This window comes from Clarias gariepinus, chromosome 25 (assembly GCF_024256425.1).
Source record: "Clarias gariepinus isolate MV-2021 ecotype Netherlands chromosome 25, CGAR_prim_01v2, whole genome shotgun sequence".
Lineage (NCBI taxonomy): Eukaryota > Metazoa > Chordata > Actinopteri > Siluriformes > Clariidae > Clarias > Clarias gariepinus.
The window spans coordinates 999,984-1,005,983 of NC_071124.1; positions in this window are offsets into that span (position 1 = coordinate 999,984).

Sequence of the window (6,000 nt, forward strand, 5' to 3'; positions counted from 1 at the left end):
TTCATGGCTCTTGTTTGACAAGGTGATGTCATCACTACAGCGGGCCAATCCTGAAATTACTCTCCACTGTGAAATTACAGACTGTTTTTAACAGCGTGCTCATCCTATAGCGCCATCTCCTGGTCATAGTTTACAAATTGTGAATCTTCCTCTGTTAGACGCCATATTATGTGTAAGTCATATCTTTAAGAAATCACGTCTGTAACACACTCTCAGATATTATTTGAAGCATAAAGAAGTTAAAAGGTTTTAAAAAGAGGAGGTAATATTGAAGCTTTTACTTAATTTTACTGCAATACTTGATGGGAATCTGTACGTTATGGAGCTTAACTGTGTTACACATACTGTATGCTACATTTAAGTCCCGCCTTCATGCTCTAGGGTTGACTGGCATTGGACGGCCTGCAGTCATTTAATCAATTGTAAATGAGACAGAATTAGTGTAACCAAAAATAACAAAGAGAGCTGGATTTATCATAAAAAGATGATTTTCACATCTTACTGCATTTATTTATACTATACAGAGCTTTCACTCTTGTTGTACACTTTGTGTACTTTGAAATGCTGAAATATTTTCAATGTAATTTAAAAATGACTTGCCCCGCTGTTCACTCTTAATATTATACCTTAGTTCATTTTTATTGTTTGATCATGGCTTTAGCGCCCTTACATATGGCATGAGCGTTTACTGGACATGGAGTGGATAAGGTCAATCTCATCTATTAATACTTATATAGATGCCAATAACCACAACCTTAACCCTAACCCCAAACCTAAATCCTGACCCTAAACCATAATATTAAAGCCTGATTTATGCTTCTGCATTAAGTCTTCACCATACTGTAGGTCTCGTGTAAGTACTGTGTATCCATGTACCCTGTTATCGGTCGACCTGGTATAGCACATTTTCAGCTTCTTTTTCTAGGATTCTATTTTTTTTATTAATTGAAGTTAAATGAACATGGACTAAGTCGATTTCTCTAGTGAAAAAAATTACACTTTTTTGTGTTACAATTATATTTAAATCTTTGATAATACATTGCAAATATACTAACAAAGAGCTGTACCATTATTAAGCCACAAATTCAAATTCAAATCAAATAAAAATTTTATTTGTCACATACACAGTCATACACAGTACGATATGCAGTGAAATGCTTATACGACCGCTAGTGAAAAATAGTAAAAGCTTATACATAAGAAATAATAGGAATGAAAGAAATACTTAAAAAAAAATAAAATTAACTAGTAAAATATGCTGTACAAAGTAAAATATACTGTAATAAGAGAATACGTTAGAAAATAAGATTAACTGTGCAAATGTACTGTACAAAGTAAAAGTAAAATAAACTTTACAAATAAGAACAAGATATCTATAAAAAAAAAATATCAATACATCAAATATAGAAAAAAAATTGAAATTTGTCAAAAACAGATTTAGAATATTTAAATGGCTGTGGTGTGCAAGTATGCATAAAAAGTGACTTTGTAAAGTGTCTTATTTAAAGTGATTTGTGCCGTGAAGTTACAAAAAGATGGTAGTTAGTCCTGTGTTGTGTTGTGGTTGAGAGACCTTATCGCCTGCGGGAAGAAGCTTTTCCTCAGTCTCTCTGTGTTGGCCTTCAGGAAGCGGAATCGCTTCCCAGACTGCAACAGAGAGAACAGTCCATTGTTGGGGTGGCTGAGGTCCTTTACTATCTTCCTGGCTTTGATCCAGGACCACTTGCTGTAGATTGAGTGCAGGTCAGAGAGCTCGGTACAGATGGTGCTCTCAGCTGATCGCACCACCCTCTGTAGAGCGTGTCTGTCCTGCATGGTGCTGTTTCTAAACCAGGTAGTGATGTTTCCCGTCAGGACGCTCTCTATGGTGCAGGAGTAGAAATTCCTGAGCACCTTGGAGGGCAGTCTGAAGGACAACCACAACAGTGTCGTCAGCACACTTGATGATGGTGGTGAAGTTGGTAGTGGCCACGCAGTCATAGGTGTAGAGGGAGTACAGTAGGGGGCTCAGAACACAACCCTGGGGGGCTCCAGTGCTGAGAGTAAGGGAGGCTGAGACATGTCCGCCCATCCTTACTGCCTGTGATCTGTCAGTGGATCTCCAATTTTCTGACTGGCAGATCACAGGCAGTAAGGATGGGCGGACATGTCTTAGCCTCCCTCACTCTCAGAACACAACCCTGGGGGGCTCCAGTACTGAGAGTGAGGGAGGCTGAGACATGTCCGCCCATCCTTACTGCCTGTGATCTGCCAGTCAGAAAATTGGAGATCCACTGACACATTGATGAGCTGAGTCCCAGGTGCTCCAGCTTGGTGGTGAGTGTGGAGGGAATTATGGTATTAAATGCAGAGCTGTAGTCGATGAAGAGCATTTTCACATAATTCCCCCTCCGAGTGTCCAGGTGAGTGAGAGATGTATGAAGGAGATGAGAGATAGCGTCATCCGTAGAGCGGTTTGAATGGTAAGCGAACTGTAGTGGGTCCAGTGTGTCTGGTAGTGATAAAATGATGAAGTCTCTGACCAGGCGTTCAAAACACTTTATCACTACTGAGGTGAGGGCTACAGGGCGATAATCGTTGAGGGAAGCAGGATGAGGTTTCTTCGGAACGGGAACAATGATGGACTCTTTGAAGCATGTGGGGATCACCGACTGAGATAAAGAGATGTTGAATATCTCAGTGAACACAGGTGCTAGCTGGTCTGCGCAGGCTCTGAGGATACAACCTGAGATGCCGTCTGGTCCTGCTGCTTTCCTGGTGTTCACTCTCTTGAAGGCTCTCCTCACGTCATGCTCGGTCATGATGAACGCGCTTTCGGTGCTGGCAGTGTCTTCCTGTCTGCAGCCGTTAGCGCCACTAGCATTAGCATCGCTAGCATCTTTAGCTGCAGCCTCGAAGTGAGCATAGAAAGTGTTCCGGCACCGGAGGGGTTTAGCCATGTCTTGGTGAAGCAGAGGAGATTGCAGTCCCGAGTGTCTTTCTGGAACTTTACCCTGGCCCTGAGGTCATCGAGCTTGTTCTCCAGTGACTGGACATTGGCGAGCAGGATGCTAGGCAGTTGTGTGCGGTGTACACGGGCTCTCAGCCTGTTCCTGACGCCGGCTCGTTTTCCTCGTTTCCCTCGCATCCATTGTTCTCCCTCAGGATCTCACCCGGCCAGCTCAGATCTGGAGTTAAAAACGTCGAATTGTGAGTACATTGTATACCAATAGAAACAAGGGTGTCTCTATCATAACTAATGTACTCAATGTCGGCAATTTGACTGGTTCACATTAAGGCTACTACTACCACTCAGTCAGGAGGGCCGAAGACTATCACGTGTTGCCTCTGTACTATGTGACGCCAGCGGACTGCATCTTATTGAACTGCTCGCTCACACACCGTTGTGGGCGGAGTCACACACTCGGAGGACAGCGCTATCCGCTCTTACCGCTTGCGTGAGCTTACAGACGTCCCTGATTGGCAGTAGAGCGATAATTAATGTGGAAGCACAAACTACCTCTCATCCCTCTCCTCTGAGAGAGCCTGGCCAATCAGCTCTCTCTAGACCTCCGGCTGTGAGTGTCACAAACCCCTGTTATTTCTTTATTTTGTTGTGCCTGCCACACTGTCATGTTTCTCTACACGTGGTCATGTTTTTCCAGCCTGTCATGTTTTTTTTTTCCACGCCTCCGTACCGTCCCTCCCATACACTGGTTCCCCACCCACAAATAATTTCTCCCGGCATTTATTTCTCACGCTTCGCCCCTCGACTTCGCTATCGTCTACTGCTTCGGATTTGTTTAATCTGGCTTTGATTGCATTCACGGACATCCACTCACACTTCGCCCCTCGACTGCGTTATTGTTTGTCACTTCCGGAGTCCACACACTTCAAGACATCAACAGGTGAACTGACTCTGCTCTTCACTATCACGGACCCGTGTAGATCTGAATCCACTTCTATTTTTTTCTTTTTATAACGGCACTCAGCAGCGATTGCTCACATCAAGGTTTACGCTGGACCTCGCTGCATTAAAACATCAGAGCTTTAATTCAGAGTTGCACCTTTATGTGTGAATAAATGTGTGAATAATCTCCAAAGGTGTAGAGGCACGTGAGATTTGAAATAGAATCCATATTCCTGGTAGTGTTATTGCACATTTTGATTTGACACTTATAAATTACAGTATTCTTCAGTTTTAAATAGATTCTGTTACACTCTGTTTGAACGTCACACCACCCGTCGTTAGAAAAAAAAAAAAAAAGCTTAAAGTGTCCACTTAACTTTGATAAGCTTGGTTTGTTTACTAACTGTAACTTACTAACAAAATGGGAAATGGTCGTTCCAAACAGTCTCTTACTCCTAATGATTGGATGTATAATTAAGGATTTACAATTTTATTTAACCTTTTGTGTCACTTATTCAACAGGAGTAGGTTTTAGAAATTAAACTATATTAAAAATCTAAAACTGCATGGTTTTTCACACAGGGACTTTCTTTGTTCAAGTGGGTAAACATAAACATTCCTTAAAACAGCAGCAAGAATTGAGGAGTTAGTGCAAAAAGTAGTCCAGTAATGATCATTGTGCAAAAGATAAACAGTGAAGCATTTACAGGTTGGTGTGTACGATAATTTGGTGGTGTAGGTCAGTGTGTCTGCACTTGTGTTGATTAGTCAGTCCAGTCCCAATGTTCTGAGGTAGTTTAGTTAAGCTGTGTGATAATGTGTGTTAGTGTGTCTGTGTGTGTGTGTGTGTGTGTGTGTGTGTGTGTGTGTGTTTATCAGTCCAGTCCCTTTTTGTTGAGGAGACGGATGGCTTGTGGAAAAAGACTGTTGCACAGATGTCTTCAATAGAGGGGAGAGAGACCCCGATGATCTTCTTCGCTGTCCTCACTATCCGCTGTAGGGTTTTGCGATCCGATATGGCACAATTCCCAAACCAGACAGTGATGCAGCCGCTCAGGATGCTCTCGATAGTTCCTCTATAGAAGGTGGTCAGGATCGGTGGTGGAAGCTGGGCCTTCCTCAGTCTTCTCAGAAAGAAGAGACGCTGTTGTAATATGTTAATAATATAGACCGTAATTCTGCTATATCTCTTAAAATTTCTCTAGCAGGAACCGGAAACCAACCTGCCATACAACTCATGGGAAGGATGGTATGTGATCTGGATGTTAAAAGCAATTTTACTGCCTCGCTCAGAGGAAAATCTAATCACACGTCACCTACAATAAGTGCTAATGGTTTAAAGAAACCTGTTAAATGCCACACTATTATATGCAGAAACTGCAATGGACAAGGACACTGGGAACATCACTGTACAGAAACAATCTGCAGATACTGTAATAAATCAGGACATTGTATTAGCTCTTTTTCCACATTTTATTTTATTTTATTTTATTTTGTGCCAACGCCTGATGACCCATATGTCTGTTAATTTCATTTCTAATTGTGATTCTAGAAGTGATTTAGTCCTGACCATCTTCTCTATAACTGTTCTATCTATTTTATCTATTCTCTTTATCATCCTTCTTATCATTATCTTTGCTGACTTTACTAATTATGAATCTTTGCTTCTTCACGTTAATATCTCTTGCTATGTTACCTAATTGACATTCACAAATTCTTTTAGAATTTAAGGGCAACTGTTAGAATTATTTTATATATAAAGGAGTTATTTCTACTCTCTTGCTCTCTTCCTCATAGATCTGATATTAACGTGTTAAATCTTTCCTGTTGCTATCTTCCTGTCTCCTCTTGCATCTGCTCCTTAAGGTGTGAACGCTCCCACGCTCACCTTCCCATTCTCTCTTCATGTCTCTCTCCCCCTCTCTCTCTCTCTCTCCCCCTCTGTCTCCTTCCCCCTCTCCCCCTAACTCGAGCCAACATCTTGTGATCTGTCTCTGGACGGACACCTCTCTATCTTCCTCTCCTTTGATTCTTCAGGATCTCACCAGGACATTTACAATGGTTCATGTTCTTTGTAGTAACATATGTCTATGGCACAGGCGTTTGGTCAA